General features: G+C 40.0%; 1 long non-coding RNA gene across 8 annotated transcripts in view; it reads left to right on the forward strand.

Moving 5' to 3' along the window:
• Positions 1-23,263, forward strand: part of LOC144024467 (uncharacterized) — a 66,005-nt gene that overhangs the window by 26,105 nt on the left and 16,637 nt on the right. For 3 of the 8 annotated variants that reach the window (XR_013284780.1, XR_013284777.1, XR_013284782.1), the window contains 2 exons: positions 9,758-9,796; positions 14,373-14,467. This is a non-coding gene — a long non-coding RNA (uncharacterized LOC144024467). The remainder of the gene's footprint in view (positions 1-9,757; positions 9,797-14,372; positions 14,468-23,263) is intronic. The other 5 variants (XR_013284784.1, XR_013284781.1, XR_013284783.1 and 2 more) reach the window with 4 other exon arrangements.

The following is a 23,263-nucleotide window of genomic DNA, read 5'->3' on the forward strand; positions in this document are numbered from 1 at the left end:
ATGCCGGCTTCTCTTGTAAACTTGTAATGTTCTACATAATCCTGTCTGTATGTGTCATTATCATTTGCTTATGCTTCAAACTAGGGTGATGTAATTCACAATGTAATATTCTGCCCCGATGATCTAAGTATAAGGATAGCTTCTCTTGTGCGAAATGCTTAGCCCTTAGCTATACAAAATTATGCTATACATCGTCTCCTTGCCTGCGGCGCTGTGGGAATTGTGAGCGCTGGATAACCGTGTGATGATGCATAGTACACCGGTACATAATGGAAACATAAGCTGATTTCATATTGGTTTTCTCCTGACGCATCACCACAAATATTTTGTCTTCTCTCGTCTGCACGGGCCCAGTGGGAAGCAAAATAGTGAAACGCGAGAGGCTGCCAGCGACTGGAGGTTTTTGTAGTGATTTGTTTATTTATTTTTGCTGGGTGACATAGCTAGTTAGCGGGGACAACCTTGTATCAACTTAATACATTCATAAAAATAACCTGAGGGCAATTTATGTAAGACGATGGCCTTGCTGGAGATCTGATCCTAATCAGCACAGTTTTGTGATTCTGGCTGGAAGGATGATCATGTGGATTTGTTTCTTCTTGTGTACTGAGACTGTAAAGCATTGTTTTCCAAAGCTATATTCATTCTACCATCAACTGCATATTTTCATCTCGCATACTCGTGAGTTTGCATACTCCATTTAGTACACTAGTAAAATTCACAAGGACCAGAAGGCAGTTCACAATCTGAAAAACAAGTGAAACTCTTGAGGAATGTTTGACAGGGCCATCAACATTTTTAGTCTACACAGTCCGGGAATGGAGCATCTCCAGGCCCTTTGGCAGATTTTGCATTTGTATTTTTCTCGGATTTTGATGTTGATGATGATGGTCACCACTGCATCTCTACATCAATTAAGCCAACTGACTAAAACAGGATCATCAGCAGATGTGGAAAGATGTTTGACAATGTGGTTACTCCTGTAGTCTTCGGTAGCCTGTGTAGAATAAACAGTAGTGGGCACAGTACAGAACCCTGGAGGTGGCCTGTGGTCTGTAGATGATAGGGACAAGGTAGCAGTTGACCTGATCTTGCTGAAGATACTGATTTTCTCTCTCTCTCTCTCTCTCTCTCTCTCTCTCTCTCTCTCTCTCTCTCTCTCTCTCTCTCTCTCTCTCTCTCTCTCTCTCTCTCTCTCTCTCTCTCGTGCCACAACAACGAGGCACTCTAAAACGACTACGCCAGTGGTCCACACAATATCTGCCAAGTCAGGCAGAAAAAAATCTTCCATTCACTCTTCGGCCTTTTCTGTGTGACATTTGCATGTCTCACGGTGACAACGGGGCACTCTAAAGCAGCCAAGCCAAAGTGCGTCAATATGGCTCCGTTTTATCTATATTAAAAAAAAAAAAAAAATCACAAAAAAATTTACATGGTGTAAAACTGTTACAATTCCTCAATCTTGGCACATTTTGAGCAATTAGTGCCAAACGTATAATGTATTTGGAAGCAGATATCTGAATTTACAGCATCTTTAAGCGCCAGAGCTGTGGTGGTCTGTTTGTGTTTGTTTCTCACGACTGCTTATCCATCCCGTGATGAAAGTGCAAATAAATTAAGCATGCATCGGTAATGAGAACGCTGACTGATCAGTCACAATGCTAAGGCCAGTGACAGCTTTACTACCGAAACAGAGGCGCAATAACTCCTTTCCTCATGAGACTTTAATGCCCGATTTTTATTGCATGTTTAAAGGAGGGGTGTTAAATTATTTTAATAGTCAACGCAGTGCCTCTAATTTGCGGCGCTGTTGAGCTGTAGAGGTTTAGACTCTTATTTTTTTTTTCGTCATAATTCATGTAAATGGGCCACACAAAATGTCATTAACATTATGTTTGGCCAACTTTATAAAGTTTTAGTCTCAGACAAGATGGGGGTTTCTAGAAAAGAGATTTGTTGCATCTTGTTTTCTTTTTGTCGGTGCTCGAAATGATCACACAGTACAGACAACTAAAAGCTAAAAGGGTACATTATCTTTTTTTTAGCATAAAATTGCTACTTTTTGTGCACATTTGCTCATGCAACACATTCACAATTTGGAGAGCCAGTCAACTAGGGAAAAAAGGAGAAAAAGATGAAGAAAAAAACAGATTTATGCAAAATGGCAGGTTATGTTTTCAAGTGGTTCAATCATCAGTTGCGCTCTTGAGCTGCAGATCGTTTTCTGTTGTGCAATTCTCCGTTTTTTTTTGTTTTTTGTTTTTTGGTGAGAATAAAACCAGTGAAAAACACAGACCGCCTTAAACGGAAAAAGTTGAGTTAGTAAATGCAGTTCCTTCATTCATTTTTGCTTTTACACAACTTGACATCAATTGTATTGGACCACAGTGTGCACAGTCTAATGTTCTTAGTGTTTGTTATATTGGTGCCCAGCGCAAGGCGCAGACTAACTGTCCACGTCATTGGGTGAAGGATTTTCTTTCTTTTGGTATTTTTGCTAGACTAGCACAAATAGAAGCGGGCGTTTGTGTGCTGTTGTGGGAGGGAATGCAGCCGACTCTTGGTCAATTGAAGCGGCTCCCCTTCATTCCATTTAAACAGAGAGAGGCAAAAAAAACCAAAAAAAAAACATATAGATTGTCATTCCAATATTTCACAGTCACTTAGAAATCCATCCATCCATTTTCCTGACCGCTTATTCCGCACAAGGGTCGCGGGGGGTGCTGGAGCCTATCTCAGCTGGCTTTGGGCAGTAGGCGGGGTACACCCTGAACTGGTTGTCAGCCAAGCGCAGCCACTTAGAAATGTCCTTTAAAAAAAAAAAAAAAAAAGTGAGAGAGAAAGAAACGTATTTTACCATGTGTATATACTGTGGTTCTTTACTGCAAAATTCCAAGAATAACTCTCAATTGGTTTGTAAATTTTTTTTTATTTAAAAGCATTTACACTTGTATTGGAATGTTTTAAATCTTCGTTCATATTATTCCAGCAAATGGGGGGGGTGTATTATGTACTAGTCAATGTTAGTATATCTAAGTGTTATAGATGTACAGTATATGCGTATAAGAGAATTCAAGGAAATATTTAACACGATAAATATTTTTTTCGGCAATCCAATGTAAAAGAGAAACTACGGCGCCCACTTTAGCACCTTTATACTATATAGCGAGCTCAGTTCCTAAGCGGTTGTCTTCGGGGATTTTAACCAAACTCCTTCCGCTCTCTCTACTAAAATGGTTCACTGCATTGTGAGTCAGAGGTTTTGGATATCTATCCCACATAGAGACAAAAATGAACTTCCACTTTTTATTCTGCTGTGTATAAAGACGAGTTGTCTGAGCTCTTTTGATAAGCGCTGGTTGTTGTTCTCCCTTGGTAAAAGCCTATTCTACCATCAGGGAACCAAAGTACCTCGGCGGATGCGCAAAGCTGTTTCCTTTTAGAGGGAAGATGGCTGAAGGTCAACGTCTCCAGTCGAAGGGTTTCGCTGGTGAAGATGTAAAAGAAAGCGGAGCGAGGACCGAGAGTGGGAGAGTGTAGATCTTCCGCCAGATGCGCGGAAGAAAGAACACTTTTGCATCCTCGTTTTTGTTTTCCAGATCATGTTGCCCCCCCCATTTTTCTTTCCCCCGTCAATCCACCAAAGACATTCGGCATTCAGTTGACCCTGGTCTCATTTCCTATCATCGTAATTGCCAGCTGGCTCACTATGAGAAACGCTGAAGGTTCGTGTTGGGTCGCACAAGTAGGAGGCCCTGTAGTGAGCTGAAACTTTGTTACGGTGCTCTCGTACACGTTTTTAGTTCTACCCTTTATCTATAACAAGACGTAGCAACCCGCATGGAAGCATAACATTTTGTTTGTGGTGGATTTTATGGATGATTCTGTTGTTAGTGTTTGCGGGGATTAGCATAAATAGTTTATCATGCATTGTTATGCTTGCAACTGGCAACTCAACAGTACCTGAAGTAGCAGAATTTACACAAAGGAATTGCCAATAATAAATGTAGTGTGTAAGGGCATTTATTTACAATACTTAATTGCAGAAGGGCGCTGATTAAACAATATCAGTGAACCGCTAACATTTGCTGGGGGGAAAGGGGCTAAAAAAAAACACAACAAATTATTGTAATCCCTTCATACTATGTTGAGAAAAGAAAAAGAAAATGGTTAGACGAATGTGTGCAATATAAATTCCCATGTAGTATAACGCGGTGTTCCGCAGGGTTCAATTCTGGGGCCTCTGCTGTTTTCATTGTATCCGCTGCTCCTGGGTTCAGTTTTAAGCAAACAGTGGTGGTTGTCTTAAAGTGCTCTATCAATATAGAGTTGAGTTGAGTGATGAGATGCTAAGCTAGCTGCTCCCCGATATACAAAGATCTTCAACATTTGAGATGTATCACTTCAATATACTTCTATTACATCGATTACTGTGTTCACATTAGTCAAGGCTTTGGTAGCATCTTAGGATATTACAGAAATGGCACAAAATAAACATTAATTAAAAATAATAATTTAAATTAAACTTTTAATTCATATCATATAAAGTGCTTCTTGCTATGTTTAATTTTCTTGTGATGAACAAATGGTCTTTTTGTGGGTGCCAGTTTTTTGATGTATAAAACCTCAGTTTGCTTCGTAAGCCGACTGGCTTGATTCCAGGTGTTTCCTGCTTGACATATTTTGTGCTTTGTTGACTGCATGAGTGGCCTTTGTTCTTGCTTGTCTTAGGTTGATATGAAAGAATGTTGATTTTCTATGCGATTATAAAAGTGTGACCAGCTGGTTCACCCCATCAAGAAGCCACAGGGAACACATAGCGAATGATCACATATTGTGCATTTGGAATGTCTCAATAACAAACAAGGTACCTTGATTGTCAAATTGGGGTTGTGAGAGAGCAATCAAGCTGCATGAAAAAGGCCTCTCTCCTCCCAAGTTAATCGCTCGCCTCTTGAATGTGAAATGGGGGGAATGGCGAGAATAAATGGCCATTGTGAGACGAGACAAAACTTTGGTATCAAAGCAAAAAAAAAAAAAAAAAAAAAGTATTTTTGTACTGGAACAGGAACAATTTGTGACTGAAGCAAATAAGACTACATCAGACATGACGTTTTTTTCTTTTTTTTCTTTTTAATTATGTATAGTTGCTGCTGCCGGGATAATTTTGTAGTTGTCAAAGTAGTTCAACTTCCTCTGTCCACCACCAGGATGCATTTTGCTGTACTGACTTCATGACGAAGGTGTTTCTAAGCGGATGTGAGCAAATTTTCACACGTCTCAGACGGAGTGACTAACAGGCGAGTGCCATTTGTGAGCAGGCGGACGGCGACAGATTTCCTGTCAAGGCTGGCAAGTGTAATTAGCGGCGTTGAGAAGACAGGCTGAGTGAGAGCAACACTCGTCGGGGGCTTGCGAGGGTCAACGGTTCAATGACACATTCAGCAACTATAGGCAGCGCACCAGTTTCTGTGTCACACTGTCGGAGGCCAAAGCAAGACTTCAATTTAATTGGCACGGTCACTTGACTGTTCGGACAATTGTGTCGCGCATGTGCGCGTGATGGAGATTCACATTCATTGCACATACAAAAAAAATAGTGGCGTGAATGGAACTTTAAATTAACACACTAATTTTGACACTCCTAATTTAAAGTAGTTTGTTATTTGTTTTCTTCAAAATTACCAATAAATCATATTTTCGTGAAGAAAAAAAAATCTTAGCCTGATAAGAGCTTTATAGCTTGTGGTTTTTGCTTGTTTGTCTTTTTTGTTTTTTTAAATCTGCCATGTAGTGTGCACAATGTTCAAATTATTATTATGCTTATTCATTGCACTAAAACCTTTGAAAAAGAGCAGATATTTTAAATGTTTTATTTTTTAATAAATATTTACGTATGTAAGATGTACCTTTTGGGTTTAGTTCCCCTTTATATACACTCGAAAGTAATCAAACTGTACTTTATGTTGCAATTTATATTTGTTGCACATAAAACTTTGTACATTTTAATTTAACTAACTAAATGCTTAAAAGCTCAGTTCTTACAGACAAACTTGAAAATAAACACAAAACAAACTGTACTCAGGCAGTGATTCTTTTGCGTACCACTAGAGGGAGCTCTCACCCCCCACAATTTGAAAATGATTTAACTACCGTCGGCCTTTCATTCTTTTCTGCTTCCAACAGTGAGCAGCACATGACATGTACACACACACACACACAATACATAACTGGAAAAGGTCTGTATGAGTCTTAAGAGTCCGGAGTCATGCAGGAGCTTGAACCCGAGGGAGCGTGCTCAGTCTGAAGGATGTAATCTGCTCCCACCCAACCTCGGTCCTCTTGCTCCCAGCCAAGTGTTGCTCAGCTGCTCCATGCACCGCCTGCCCTCACCCACTTCAGCAAAGCGATATTCTTTAAAGGCCGCCGCCGGCAAGGCCGGTTAGCATCGATTCAAGTCGACAGGAGAGCCGCCAGGCCGAGAAGGCCGTTGATCCGCGTGAACATCCGTTCGCATGCGAAGACGCCAAACAATGAGACACTGAGAGTCTTGTTGTCACGCGCATGTGATTTCTGTTCTCTTGGATTTCTTATTTCGATGTTTTTTTTTTTTTTTTTTTTTTTTTTTTTTGCGTGTAAAGTGTTGCGCTGCTCTTTCATTTATTTCATATCCAGTGTTTTGTGCTCAAATCAAAACAGTGTCTATTGTAAAAAAAATATATATATCTGTGGTGCTATTTTGTTGCACGATGTTGAAGTGAGGGGAGGAGCTTCATTTAGTCAGTCCACACACTTGATCAATATAAAAAAAACAACAGCATTGCCGCAATTGTGTAGTATCTATAGTCAATTACCAATCTTTCAGGGTGGGTGTCAATTACTCGCAAATTTTCACTGTTCACCCCCCTACGAATATATTTGGTTCACTGTACGGACATACTTTCAACTAGGGATGTAACAATATCCAAACATCATGATATGATGTCACGATATGAAGCTCATGATACGATAATTACCACGATATTGTGGGGAGGTTGGCGATATTTAAAAAAAGTCACAAAGCTCATACCAAGAAAAGCACAATATTGTGCTTTTATACATAACATCAATGCATATAAACAACTACAATCACTAATAACCCTTAATATTGAGGCACTTACTTGCTAATGCAAACACATGAGTTCCTTCACATATTGACTCGATTTATATACATATAAGGGCCAAAACATGCCTTGTGATAATTAAATTGCACTAAAAAGGTGAAAAAGAGGGTGCTAGAACTGCACAAATGGAAATCAACCCACCTTTTTTTTTTTAACAGATGTGTAGCTTTTAAATATCGTGAACATGACGACGACGATATTGTGGCAGTTTTAATATCATGATATCATGATATTGCCGGTATCGTTACATCCCTAGTTTCCTACACGTATTGACTCGGTTCACAGGCATATTACGTTCCCCTTCATCTTACAATTAGCGTATATTTTGAATACAGAAGGGCCAAAACATCCCTATTGAAAATTAAATTGTACTCAAAAAAAAAACTAGCCACCAGAGGGTGCTAGAACTGCACAAATGAGAAATCAACTGGACTTTTTGAATAGATATGTTCCTTTTAAATATCGTGAACATGACGACGACGATACTATGGCACTTTTAATATCACGATATAGCACTTATCGTTACATCCCTATTGTCAACTGGGCAGAATTTGAGCGTCGTTCGATTGAACTCAGTGAAAGTTCTCACAAACCAATGATCATGAACGATTATCCTTTCGTCTTACATATACAGAAGATAGATTTCCATATAAGAGCAGTACGAACACTAATACTTTTTTTTTTGTATGTGCATGGGTCTTTTACATTTAAATCAGTCAAGATGTTCAAAATATCTGTGTGCATGTGTGTACCTTTTAAGTAAATTACCCCATAAATAGCAAGGACTGTTTATTTACACGCATTATTTTTAGACTTGAGTTACTAATCAATAACCTGACGCCCTTAATACGTTTGTGCCAATTAAAACAGTTCACATAGAGCTTCCTCGTGAAGAAAAAAAAGACACAAAGCAAAGCACATTTGTTCAAGCAAATAAGTGTATCTCCTAAAGTTGGACACCTTTCATCACTTTTCATTTGCTTTAATTTTCCAAGCCGTCCTCCTGTTCAACGTGGACCGAATCCTACGGGGGTATGTTCATTTATGAAAAAGAACTGGCTGCAATTCTTTCACAACACCTTCATTAGCCAGGTTCAAAACTAAATATGTGTGGGACTGGCTACTCCATTTAATAGCAAGTTTATCTTTTACTTTAATTACAGTTATATTCAGAGGGAGGTTAATTATAGGCACGTTCATTAAGATTAGCAAATATTGTTGTAATTCATGTTCACCGTCATTATGAAAAGCCACTAATTGGATTTCACCTTTTGGCTTTTTGACCCATCCGCAGTGGTTTTTATTTGGGTTAGCGGCTACAGACGCTCTCAGACAAACTCCCATTAACGAGCAATGGCGCTAATTGACGACACCTCCGGCTCACCAAAATCTCATTACCCGATGAGAGACATCTTCGAGTTTGGAGGGAATTTCCCAGCGAAACAAAAAAAAAAATAATAATTGTAATCCTCTACTTCTTTAAAGCTTATGAAAAGAATTAAAGTATTCTCATTTTCATATATAATGTGCAGTTGCCTCCGTGTGACATTTGTGCTCATCAAGATGAGCCGTGGGATTTATTAAAATGCATTAGCAGTCTTAATTGTCTGTAATTGAGCCGTGCCTGCAGGCGCCACTACAGATTTTGGACCTAAACCCCATCTTAGCATTTCATTATTATCTCCTGCTCAATTTCAATATATACATGACAACTGAAGTTGGCTTATTAATTATTATATCCAGTTGGTGTTTGTTGGTCACATTGGAGTGTGAGAAGTGGCACTAAAATGGAAAGAAAAATAATACACTGCTAACTTGAGATACGAGTAGCCTTTTATGGATTTTTCCAGATATGAGTCGCAGTTCAGTTGAATTTTTTTTTTTAGATATGAGTGCTGCATGGTGACAGTGAACTCGACTCAACTACTCTTACAAAACAGCTAGAATCACTCAGAAGGTGCCCCTGAAGTTATTTAATTTATTTCATGTACCATGGTGCTTCTTCTTTAGTAATTTCAAGTGCAAGTGTTCACATGCACTATTGGGCCGAATCGTGACAAACCAAAGGAACTTTAAGAGGTGAAATTGACCATTACAAATTGTTACTACTGCTGTAGAATAATCCACTTTTCGGGAACTGCGTGCTGAGTCGGAGGTACTGTGTCATTTTCAGCCGTATAAAGCATCATTCTGTTGTTTCAATTCCCAAGGATGCGTTAAGCAAGAGTGTTTTCATTATGGCTAAGTGTTCACGGTTCACATGGTGCCTCAGGGTTCAATTATAACTGACTTATGTACTCAATAGGACCAAAATATGAGAGAGAGAGAGGGAGACTTTTTTTTTTTTTTTTTTTGCTAGTATTAACCAATTTCCAACAGTTGCATAACATTCATTTCATTGATATACCAACAGTGCTCACATCCTTAAATGTGTCATTCCATTTACTTAAAAATGTATGTATATAAAGAAAAGAAAAAGAAAACAGACAGCCTTTTCCCAACCAGGTACGCTTTGCCCACTCAAAGCACAAGTCAGCCTTCAGGCTTCTTTTTATTATGAATGATGGCATTGCATTTTTATTTATTTTTTTCAGACTGCAAATGATTGAAGATGGATAAACAAGCATTGAGTGGTAAGCAGCCAAAGCTGAGTTTTCTTGTATTTATTCTTTCGTATAATGAGCTTCTAATTCACAAGATGATTAATTTTATGCAAGAAAATGAAAGAAAGAAAGAAAGAAAGAAAGGCATGCTTTCCAACTGGTTTCTCGATACAGTTAGAGGATAACCTGTGATTGGATGTGGCCTGGATCCTGTAAAGGAGCCGTTTCCAGGAAAATGAGCGTCTCTAAAAATGTGCTCGCACAAGCTGAAAGAGCTGAAGCATCTCATCTGAAGCTAAAACTGATAACCTCTACTTTAATGATCCCGCCTGGGTCATTGAAATTAGAGGACCCTCAGGACGGCAAATGAAAATGAATTGAGATATAATCCCCAAACACGGCAGACTTCATCAGCCAGACGCCAGTGATATATCTCTTTTAAAAAAAAAAGGTGCTTAATGTAGACGGGTGGACGCGTTCCGATGACGAAGCCCATTATCCGTCACTCCTCAAGGTTAAAGCCACAGGAATCAGAATGGTTAAAAAGGCCATTCCTGCATCAGGTTGTTTCTTATTTTTTATCATATCCCAAACGGTTATGGATGATCAGTGCCAATATGAGTGATGAGGGAGCTACTCTTCTCTCGTTATTCAAAGCGGAAGCCCGAGGTGACTTTCAATTCCGTGTCCAGATAGGATCTTTGTGTGGCTTGCACATGAGACGGACAATGGAAATATGTGACCTCGAGTCAAGGTCTGCTTGAATTGCTTGTTCAGCTAATAAAGGAGGAGAGACCTTTCACCCTAAATTATCCTGCCAATATTTGGGGAAAAAGGTAGCCATGTCATTATCTGGACGCCTCACAAACATTGATTAGCACTGTGAGGATTACAGTTGCATACAGACTTTCTTCAACTTGACCTTTCAAATTCAAGACGGCTGATATAGAACCTTATTGATTTAAATAAAATAAAAAATAAGCACACACTACTGAAGTCAAAACTTCCCATACTTTGTCTATAGGATCTTTGTCTCTATAGATATTGTTTTAAAAGGATATCTGATAATTGAATCAATCAATCAATCAATCACACTTTATTTATATAGCACCTTTCATACATTCAAAAAGCAACTCAAAGTGCTGAACATCCATAATACAATAAAAAGTATTAACCCCCCCCCCCACCACACCACACCACGCATGATCGTACGCACAGACACACCCAAAACACAACACACACGTAAACCACAACATGGCGGGGCACAGAAGTACCCTGTAAGGAAAGGCGCCCAGGTGGAGTTCGTCCACAGTGAGAGGGATGAAGACCAGCCGTCCCTCTCACTGTGGAGGCTCCCCCATGAGGAAACACTGGAGCTAAAATTTTAATAACTACCAAATAAAAAACATTTTAACACTAAAAGAAAACAGTTAAACACTATAGAGAAAAAAAAGGAATAAGAAATCGACTTTGTTGATGGACTGCGTGGTATGCAACATTTAATTTAACTTTAGCTCGCCGAAAACAAAACCTTCTGGAACTCAGTCGGGAAGAACCTGATTGGCTTGACGACGGTGGTCGTTAACAATTAGCCTTTGTTTTTCAGTCCACCTGCTTCCTGATCACGCAAGTCGACTCCGAGGTTTCGAAGCGAGAGGTAATAGCCAACACCTAATTGGATTCCCCTTGCAAGTGGGCACAGGAGAAAATTAAATCAAGACTAATGAGCGCTGAACAACACAAAAAAAACCAGGAAGATAAATGGTCCAACGGCTGAGAGACAAGAGAAGATGGCGAACTTTCTACCTTCCTAATTTTCTCTGCTCAACCAAGCGGGCACGCCGGCGAAGACGCGCTAATCAAACACATTGCTCTTCCACGTTAAAGGTGCGTTCATTACACCATAAAACAAACAGGATTCGGGGAACCTCCATACTTGGTCACGACCAATAGCGCCTCGGCGCAGTCTTGGCACACGATAAGTAACGTCGCCGGTTACGGGTGTTCCAATTTGGAGACGTGATGACTCCTTTCTGCTCTTCTAACGTTTTAGCAGAGGCGGGTGCAACAATGAATTTTGAGCGCCCGTCATTCGGCGAGTCAGTCAGTCCCTCGATATTTCAAGCCGAACCCCAACACAATCCGTCATCCGTATCGGCACTCAAAATATTAGGGGTGTGAATTGCCTAGTACCTGACGATTCGATTCGTATCACGATTCACAGGTCACGATTCGATTCGATACCGATTAATCCCGATACGAATTTATAAGTCGATTGTTGCGATTTTTTTCATTCAAATTTAGAAAATACTAATCAGTAAACTTGTAGAGTGTAAGATTTGTATGAAAATGTATTATATTGTATTGTATTTTGTCTGAAACTTCAGTCTTATACAGGTTTTAATCTGTTTCATGCTTGAACAGCATTAAAATAAAATATTAAGGCTTAATGTTCCGTTCATACAACATTCTTCCATGCTTAAGGCGGGAACCCAAACCCAAAGTAAGATGTTTTGTTGAATATTTTTCCATTAAAAATGGAAGTTTAAAAATCGATTCAGCCGCCTATTGAATCGATTCGAGAACTGCTCAATGTAGTATCGCGATATATTGCCGAATCGATTTTTTTTAACACCCCTACAAAATATTATGTATCAATACTAGAAACTAAAAGCTGACTGTAATGACTATTTGTATTGGTAAACCTTTTCATGTCAACTCAACCAACGTTCAAAGTCTAACAAAAACTGAATTGCAATATGATCCGTGGTCTTGACTTTGGACATTTTGTGGTTATAAACTCATCTTAGAGTTTGTGGAACGGTTTTAATATTTACAGCCAAGTGTTTTTCGTGCAATTATTTAGTATAACAAATTATTTCAACTGTGTTACCATAGGTTAGATGAGAGACTACATGTGTTCCAACTTACTTACAAAATAGATTTACGGCATCATAATTCATGCCGTAGGAATGGAACTCCATCGTAAAAGGGGGAGTGCTTGTACACATTTGAGAGATCCATAATGTTTGACACGAGTGATACTTAACCACATAGTCACAATGTACAAGGATGTATGTAATTCATTTTTTTTTACAACTCAAAAACAACAGACAATTTTGTGCATGAGACAATCTGAAACTTGTCATTGTAATGTTACTCTGTGACTTGTTTGTTCCGAGCTGCGTGCAGTAAACATCGGTAGCGCATGCCGCTGAATGGCAATCACCAATTACTCCCAATCAAAATCCAATTGTGCGGGTCCAAATCTTACAACATTTAATTAATCTCTAATGCTCTCACTTGGGATTTCAGGCCTATTATCTGATTACTTTGTCCTCACTTGGTCTACTCTCTCGGCGGGTGGCACAAATGTACAATTACAAACTTTAGATACTTCCTTTAATGAGATTAAAGAGAAAGGGTGGGGGGGCTTTCAGCACATCATTTTAGCCGATGCTCAAAGATGTCAGACCAAATTCCTCTTTGACACTGTCAGATGTTTGGATGGAATAACACACAGTTTGACTATAAACGACCCAGATGGTGACGAGACACATGGGTCAGCAGCAGGCTGTGATCTCATCAGTCAATCTTCTATTGAGTCTGTAAATAAAGCTTCCACTAGGCCGATCATTTATTCTAGTCAGCAGTCATTTTTGTGGCGTAGCTACACAAAGAAAACAAGGCAACGTAAGCAATTAAGAAACTTATACTTTATTTAATTGTACTGATATCTTTGGTCTTCTATTCTTTCAGTTTTTATTAATTAAGCTACTTGTTATTTCTTCACTGTGCTTTTAAATGACTTCAATTATTTTGTTCTGTAAATTATGTGAAGCACAACACGTTACCTTGAGTATTAAATGTGCTATATAAATAAATTGCTATGTGTAAGTTATTGTTCTGATACAAATATGTTTGTGACGTGCCTACGAAGAAATTGAAGACATTTACCCCCACCCTAGTTTTCTTATACCGTTACTAAATTGAAGTATGATTTGGTCACGCATGGCGGAGAGCAAAATAAGCATTGCACACAGTTTGTATTTTAAGCCATTTGTGTCACAGGGGAAGCAGAATAGAAACATAACTACAGTAAATATGCGGTGCACCTGATTTATCACCAGCGTCTGACTGGGCTGCAGGTGCAACTGAAACACGTGCTACTTATTTTTACACTGCCTCGGGCACATGCAAACAATCTGAGCGGTTTAAAATGATATTTTGACACCGGCGTCCTGCATTAGAACACTTTAAAATTAATGCATAAATGACTCCTTCCTGTTCCTTCATTTTGATGTATGTAGAATGCAGAGTTAGTCTTACAAAACCAAAGATGTAGCCCTAATAAAGATGCAGCTGAATTCGAAAGGAAAAAGTGTGTACTCATGACGATCATTCGCACCAGCATCAACAAACTCCTATATATGTGTGTGTGTGTGTGTGTGTGTTTTTTGTTTTTTTGTATTATTGAATTCAAACAACCACATTCCCCACTGTAAAGCTTTGATGAAGTCATTTATTTTTTTGCCCCGCTGCTTCCCGCAGCTGTAACAGCTTGTCGCGCCACTGTTGACTATCCATTTACTCTTTTTCTCATCAGGGACTGACGCCTTGTTTAAACCTTTGCAGACTCTCACATCCAACACTTGAGCGGTGAGGATCTTTTATATTAAAAGCTACATTTACATTGCACAGGTAAGTAGCCCGCTGCTTTATTCCACCTCTTTACCAGCTACTACATTATCGCCAATGTACTGGGCCGAGATTTTTGTTGTATTTGCAAATCCTTTCTCATCTGCGGTCTTTCATCTTCCTCACTCTTCATATTTTCAGATTAAAAAGCCCATGTCAAGTAGGTTCATGCAACTTCTCTATGGAAGTGAAGGACTTTATTAAAGTATCACTTTAAAGCTGGAGCCATTTTTTCAGTTTTCAGCCTTGTACTTGTGTAACCTCTTCTTATAGGGAAAACTAATATAATAACATGACTTTTAAAATAGAGTAAAACAAGTGAATAGTAAGTTCCAATAAGCAGGGTAGGTAGGCGAAAGTCTTCAAACCACTAACAAATCTAAAGCAGATCCAACACAGAAAGTTAAAACTGAACAAATTCTACTTATGTAGGCATAATGAAACAATAATTTTCATAAATTTCTGGATAACTGTCTTTGTCTTTCTCAGATTATCTACAGTTCTAGGACAGAAAAAAAATCTTGTAGATGTAGATAAGCAACATTTTAAAAAGACTGGTACACACGTCCCAATTTGCAACAATTTTAGCTATTTTTTACAATGGTAGATCCCCACACGTGAAAATGGAATGTATATTCCTACTGCTCTTGTAGTGTGCGTTGCACTTGACATCACCAACACAGCCCGCACCACACAAGTAAACTAGTGTTGTTTCGTTCAAATAGAACAAATCTTTTCAGTGAATGTGAGTGAACGGGTCAGTTCTTGAAGTGATACGTTCTTTTCTCAGTTCATTTGAGAGCAGCCACGCTCATGTCGTCAGTCTTCACGAACGACCAATCAGCAGCTAGCGTCAGACGTGGGCAGGATTTTACTACACATACAGCTTCGCTATTGGTGTTCAGGAACGAGTCGCTGAGGAAGCTTCCCGTTCGCGAAGACGTGAACGGGTCAGTGAGTGAACGAGTCAGTTGCCATTTCCGGTTCAGGAACGATTCAGTGAATGTGCGTGTTGCCATATCCAGTTCGCGAACGAGTTAGTGATTCAATGAATGAATCAGTTCTTTTAAATGAACTGATCCTAGTGATTCAGTTCACCTAAAAGAACTGTAATGCCCATCACTAATCCATCGACAGATCAGTCTCTGTTATCAGAAGACGATTGTAGTGCAAAAACTGACCATCGAGAGATAGCAGAGGGAGGCCTACTATTTTGACTCCCGAAAAAAGAAAGAGTAGTAGTAAATAGAAGAAGCAAGTCTAACTTTCAGCTTTTGTGTCCTTCTTGTTGGATAAGAATGACTTGGAAATCACAGACAACCAGTTGCTGCTCTATTTGTGAAGTCGTCAGTTCTCTTCCTAAATAGCTATCATTATGCTTTAGGTTACAATCACGAAGCCTGTGGCTCGGGCAGATTAGGTGTTGTTGACCACACATGTAAGGAATTGCAATTAAATACTGAAGACGTTTGACATCTACGATCGTCATTCCTGACCGTTTTCTGAGCAAATTGAGGAGGAAAAAAATATCACTCTTAACACAACCCAATTCACAAGATAATCGCTCAGGATAAACCTTGACCGGGACCTCAAAATTAGTCCAGTTATCTGTATGTAAAGTGCCTTTACTCTACTGTGTGCTGTACCATTCACGCATACGATACTCTGCAACATAGTTCTAGAATATGAAAACAGACTAGATGTAAATAATCACTTCCTTCTTCCAATCTTTTAGCAAGTGTGAGAGCGAGAGAGGCACGTTGGTTCTTGTGAAGCCCTCTTGTTGGTTAAGATGAACAGGTCATAGCCCGGTGCTCCTAATTCCTTCCTGGGTTAGTGTACTTGCCCCTGATGTGCACCTTGATGCTTTCCCAGATGGATTGCTTCCTTTACCATCCTTGTTTTTCTCCCTTTCCCTCCAAGTTGCCGGCGGGCATATTGGAACGTCACTGGATATCTATTTCTCGTGTGTTTGCAAATGTGCACTACCCTTTGCAAGCAACTGTATTTTCTTGACTACACAAGATACTGACTATAAACGGATGATACCTTTCACCTCTTTTCGTGTTAAGACTATTCTGTCTTGTTCTGTTTATGTTTATTCTCTTCGTCTCTTTTCTCGCTGGAGATAATGTGTCTGGCTCGGTACATTTCATTTAAGCTATAGGCTAGAGCTCAAAGTATTTTACTCTTAAGAGTGGAAATGGCAATGATGCCATTTTGAGCAATATATTCAGAGAAAGGCATTCAAGGGGTTTATGTCCCAGGCACATCTACTACAGTTGCATCGGAGGCCGTGAATTGAGGTTACATGGTGCCTGACTAGGTTGGGTGATTAACAATATTGCAAGATCATCATTTTGACAGAACATACAATATTTAAAATTTGGTTTAATTTTTTAATAATGACAAGCAAAGTGGCAATTGACCACAGAAGAGAGACTATTAATGAAGGTGGCAGCCTGGCAGGTTGCAGTTCCTGCCAACGGAAGAAAAGGGCCAGTCTTTAACCTCCCTTTTCAGTAGACTCCAGCCACCAACTTCAATTCCCCCAGTTGAATAGGAGGAACCTTTGTGATTTGGCATTTACATGTAGTGAGGTGAAGAAGGAAAAAATCTTGATTGCTTTGGGAGATTACCCCGAAAGCAGATCGCCGGGCTGATTGGGACCAAAGGTGTAATGATAGGTGCTGTTGACTGAGCAAGTCCGCCTTTCCGCTCACATTATCGAGGCCATCAAGAGAGGACCGCAATTTCCCAGCCTTTCATTTCATGAGCTATGCATATCAATGTACCATTAATCAAATGATAAAGTTCCCCCAAAGCTTCCCTGAAAACCATCCTCCTTCTTCCCTTTCAGGACACTGTATACGATACCCGGGATTAGTCCGGAAATGAATTGATAATGAATTCTGTATGTACCTTCGGATTTTAATGTGTTGTAATTGATTGGACGCAATTAAGAGATTTCCCGATTTCTCTGGTGTCGCTCATAGATGCAATCTAATTCCCGTATTTGAGAACTTTCCTTTCACTCTGAATGATCAATTACACAAGAATGAATGAAGAAATAGCCCAGGCTCACTATATGGAGATTGGCAGACTCTAAAATCCTCCCCCACCTTCGCTCACGGTTAAGATTGTCTGCAGTTGGAAAATTAGAAAGAAATGCTTTGGTTGAAAGAAAAGATGGAATGGCGTCCTCCATACATTTCACGGCTGGATAGTAGGTCGGGTAGTGAACGTATGGTATGATTGATTGCCACTCTTTTCAACAAAGCAATTAAGTCGGAGGAGAGTTCAGAAGTACCACAAAGGCCTGACTGTAATTAAAATGGGTGCTTGAATAATGTGTCCATTCAGGTTCATGGTTGATCGTAGTAAAGGTGCGTCATATGTTTATACTTTTAAGAGATATTCCGAAAACAAGTCTATTGGCACAGTGATTACCAACCACTTTGTTCTGTTTAATAATCCAGTGGACGATAGCCGTTTCTCAATTTGCCTTCTTGACCCGTCTTTCGTCCTTGTGATCCCATGAATCGTCATCAGTCCAGATCCATTTGAAAGTTTGAATAAACCAAGAACCCAGGGAATACTTGTCATCTACCTTAAACCAATTAGCACCAGTTGTGAAGTCTTGGCTAGGAATATATCCCCAAATGCGTTTCGTGCTGTTACCACAGATAACAAGTACACAGCCGTTAAAATTGACAAAAAGACACGCGCCCTTAGGAGGAACGTTCTCGTGTCCGTTCTTAGGAAGACCGTACTTTACGTTCTTCATATTGAGAAATGGGCATTATATACACGGCAGTACATTCAGCATTTGCGGGGCAAAGGTATGGACTGTTACGTGTTCTGAGCTGGTGCTTTTCAAGATGGAAATGTCATCTGAAGTTGTGACTTTCTAAAGACAAAGGGCTAGCTCCTCCAGCTAACTGTGCTGGCCATTATGTTCAAGTAATTTAACTCGGCTTTTTATTTAAGCACATCTACCAGTGAGCCAGAGGAGATGTGAAGTCGATACATTCGGTGAGACCATTTCACTATGGCAACACCGAATCGGCAGCGGTGGTCTGTCTGGCTTTCTCCATTTCTCCTCACTTGTGTCCCACAGCTGCACTCTTTCTCCCTCACTGTCCCTGCTCTGCACCTGGCTAGCGAAGCGATGAGCTCGGCCGCTCCGTCACGAAGCTGTGGGCATGGGGATCGAGAAACTCTCCAGCCGTGGGGACATTTATCCTCATCCTGCAGTTAGTAGTATATACTTGTCATTATTATTGGCTGTCTTGAAAGTTTTATGTTTTATTTACTCTTTCTTTGTTTCTTGTTGTTGTTGTTGTTGTTGTTGTTTTTAAAGTAGAATTAAGCGTGCCAAAAGAAGCCTTGCAAATCGATGTACACACAGACCTGTATGTACTATGAAAAAGCCAATGGATCATGAAACCAGATACGGTGCTTTGATAGCTTCGCTAACACTTGGACAACTGAATGAAAGTCATTTATGGTAACTTGATGTCATCCACTGAGAGCGAATATATTGTGAACAGTTTGATGCTATTAATGTTATTGCTATGTGTTAGACTAGCAACCGGGAGTTGGCAGGGAGAGCGCAGTAACCTCTGCGAACATTATCACAAGCATTGCTGTCAGTAATCGTCCTCTGTCATCTACTGGTTTGAAATTTCTCGACCAATTGTTAAACTTTCACAGATCCTATACTGCAACAAAGCAAGAACTCTGTTCATTTTAACTGGCATCTGCAATAGATGCCCATGGCAGCTGAGGTCAAATTCTTGAATTGCTTTATATTACTTGCCGGCGGCAGGATCAGTACGTTTAAATGCCCAACTGGGAGATGACTTCCCCTCACAATTTCCTAAGTCAGTCACAATTTCCTTCTTATCATCTTCAAACAATGAGGGTTTCTTTGTCAAACAAAGAACTTAAGTGATTGTGATCAAGCCTGAAGAGGTGGAGTATTATAGCTGAGTTACAAGAAACATACACTGCAGATCTGCAACTTTCCATTTTCTTCAAATAGTCAGGGACCTTCTTTGTTAAAGGAAAGCCCCGATTGAATTTGAATTATATCCAACACTTAGATCCGAACCAATTCATTTTCTCCTACTTCGTCCATTAAATTTTTGACTGATCTTAATTTTTCTAGGAATATGCATACATGTATACGCAAGAATTGCATCGATTTGAAATTATTCACATTGGATGCCTTGTAACACTTAAGTCACATGACATCAGGATGTAATCACTTCTGTTGCCAGCTAGTTGACATGAATGGCTATTTGTGGAGTTGTTTTCCTAAGCAGTAAGAAGCTGTATCGACGGATGACCCCCTTGACAGTTTTCTCATTTCAATGAAAAAAAAAAAAAAAAAAAGTGGCAATACCAACAGATCGAGGCATTCCCAAACATTCACAATCCAAGCAAAGCACAAAGGACTGAAGTGAAGCTAAGCAGTTGTGTCAGGGCACAAAACAGCACGTTTACGAATGGAGAGGTGAGTAGCGCCCCTCCGAAGTGGACAAACAACACCAATTTGTGCTCTTGTCAACAACTCCCTAACAACTTGTGGTGCCAATTAAAGCGCTCAGGCCAAACCTTTCAATCAGGAGAAGCTAACCGGCAAACGGGAGTTCAATTTGCCGCTAAAATGGCTCGCACGCCAGTAGAATCGCGGAGGTCACACTGTGAATCAACGCTGTTGATTCATTTCCATTAAGATGGTCAAAGGGGAGTTTGACCCACTGGAGAAGCATCTTCCTGAACAATGAAGTAGAGAAAACCTCTGCTTCAATCTTTTTGCATTCCAATCTCAACAGTGAAATACAACAAGGTACTTTGTCATGGAATTCATTGATACATTGGAATTCAAATGCAATCCATTCCATGGACCTTCCCTTCACCTTCACTTGTTCTGTTTTATCAATAGTAGAACTCTTGTGAGAACCGAAATAAGAATGTTAATGTATGTTTCCGGATATTGGAGGAATTTACTTGTACATTATTACAGCAAAACACGACACTGAGTACGCGGAACGTCCATCCATCCATTTTCGTTACGCTCTGATTGGGACAAAGGTCAATCAGGTAAATGATATAACTGTCCTTTTAATGTTTGCAGGTGCATAAAGTTATGCCTTATTCTATATTTGGAACACACACGCACACACTAGACCTCCGTTTGGACATTTGATAGGCTAACTGTGAAAGCCTACACGTTTGTCCCCTGACATTACTGCAGTGCACAACACCAGACAGACCTTGTTAGCTCCCCTTGCCAGAGGGTATTGATTCAATATTACGTGTGAACCCCATTCATCCCTCCCTCCGTCATTCTCTCCTTTCTCGTAGAGCGCAAAAGCAACTTTGCCAGCACTTGAAACGCTCTTGAAAGTGATGAAGAACTTGCGTAATGGAAAGGGTTTAATGAAGGCTCCCAGGCTGCAAATACTTAGTTAAACAGACAAGGTCATCTCATCTATGCAAATGTGGCAGATGAAAATAATGGAAGGAGATGGTCACATTTGATTTAGTGATTTCATGCGTAGTGGAGGAGAATAAAAATCATAATTATTGGACTGTATTGGCTTATATGATTATTCTCCCCTTAGCACACTCGAGCTACTATTTCATTTATCCCAAAGTACAAACATAAAGTTGCCTGTTTAAGATAGTAATTGCTATTTCATATCGACAAGTGTGCAGTTGTGGGAGGCACACAGTAAATTCTGTAGAGTAAATTTGACCCTATTTAGAGTGGGACCCAATAGACTTAGTTTTAGAGTAATATTTACACTTGGAAGAGAGTAACAAATTGAAAAAAATAAAATAAAAGTCACTCGAGGGTTGAGGAAAAAAAAAAACTCACAACCTTCAGCTTGGGAAACAACCAATCTACTCCCTGAGCCACGCAGCGCCTGCTAGGTGTTAATTCATCGCCTGTGTCAGCTGAATCTTCGTAACTCCAAGAACAATAACGATGTTTTTGGTCTCCTCTTGGATATAAGCAAATAGTAGGAAGGTAATAGCTCAGGTCTCCCAAGCTGAAATTTGTGAGTGACTTTTACTTTTTTTTTTTTCTTCAATTTTTCATTTGACCCTTTTCTAAGTGTAACTATTACTCGAAAACCGAGTCTATTTGGTTGAATAGAGTCAGATTTACTCTACAGAATTTACTGTGCAGATTTTACAAGTTTAGCAAGCTTTCAAAACCTTTTGATTTTGAAGCAAAGATGCATTAAAAAAAAATAATCAAAAAAATCAATTGGCACGCTTCCCAAATCCACAGGGGAACATTTTCAGCGCAGCTTGTCATGTTTAATGAATGATGCAAACCGCAGTGGTTGAAACGTGAACATTCCTCTTTACACTTTAATCAAGCTGAGACTATTCACCATAGGTCAACGCTAATTGCCAGGGGAGCATAACAATGACAACCAAATAACTGCCAAATAGGTTCAAAATGACATCTAGCTGTTCCTGTTTTTTTCTTTGTTCACCTTCACCAATATTGCTGAGTGGCCCTTTGATTGCGTTTACGACGGAAATAATTTTCAACATGACACAAATGAATCGGATAGTTGGTTGGGATATTCCAACCAGTGACTGACGACGCCTGACGAGAGTTGAACTTTTACAATTCATGTTTGCACTTGTGTTATGTCGGTCACAACCGATTCGTTCTTTTTGGAACGAATCTTTTGAACAATTCGGTGAACGACTCTTTTGAACGGTTCTTTTAAATGAACTAATTCTAGTGATTCAGTTCACCTAGAAGAACTGTAATGCCTGCCCATCTGTAGTTTGCACAATCTGTGTCCGGATTGCTTGTGATGGACAATTGTAATGCTGAAAAGTGGTTAAAAGTGTGAATAACATTTGAGTCCGGCCTTCTTTATAGATTAATGCCTCTGACTTGGTAACCTTCCGCCGCTCTCCGCCCACACAGCCTGTGGCCCAGAGCCGCTGATTCAGACTTTGCTGTTTCATCAGTCACCATGTCCAAAAGCAACATCATGGGGGGGCAGACCCGCACTGTCACAGGGAATATTGTGAGGGGAAAAAAGAGCAAGGGGAGAAGGGCAGACATTTTGCCCTCAAGTTCATGTCTGATGGGAGATTGCTTAAAATACAAAATGACTGCGGGCTGTAAAAGAGGAAAAGAGGGTTTGGCGGAAAAGAAAAAAAAAAGGCATGATAGAAGACAGAGGTTTGTTGTCAAAGACATTAATTGTCTTGTGGACGACTGCCGCCCCTCTTTTTCTTGGCTCTGCTTCTTCTTCTTCGCCCCTTCCTAAACCCGCCAAGGGTTTAGCCCGGATCCGGCGCTATTACAGCTGAGCAACGGCTGCGAGCGGCCGCACTAAAGAGAAGTGACATCGCTGTCTGAGGGGAAGGTTGCGAGCTCAGAGGACAAAGTGGGCGAGAGTACGAGAGCGCGAGAGCGCAGTGTGAAAACAGATGGCATATCGCAAAAAGGCAGACGCGCGCACAGGCAGCATGAGGAGCAGAAGATTATGGAAGACTTTAACACAAACCCGAAAGTGATACTCTTTCCGACACTCTTTGAGGCTCCTAATGGAACCGAGCACAAGAAGGTCCTTTTGGAAGCATTGCGTTCAGAATGCCTTTTTGTGGGCAGAGATCTTTCAAAAGAGATTTGAAAAGCCGTCTGTTGATGTTAGTTCTATAACGACGCTAACCGCTATGCCACCCTGAAGCCGGAGAGGACCTAAACCATTCAGTGATTTAGAGATCCGGAGAATAATTGTACAT

This window comes from Festucalex cinctus, chromosome 8, assembly GCF_051991245.1.
Source record: "Festucalex cinctus isolate MCC-2025b chromosome 8, RoL_Fcin_1.0, whole genome shotgun sequence".
NCBI classification, from domain to species: domain Eukaryota; kingdom Metazoa; phylum Chordata; class Actinopteri; order Syngnathiformes; family Syngnathidae; genus Festucalex; species Festucalex cinctus.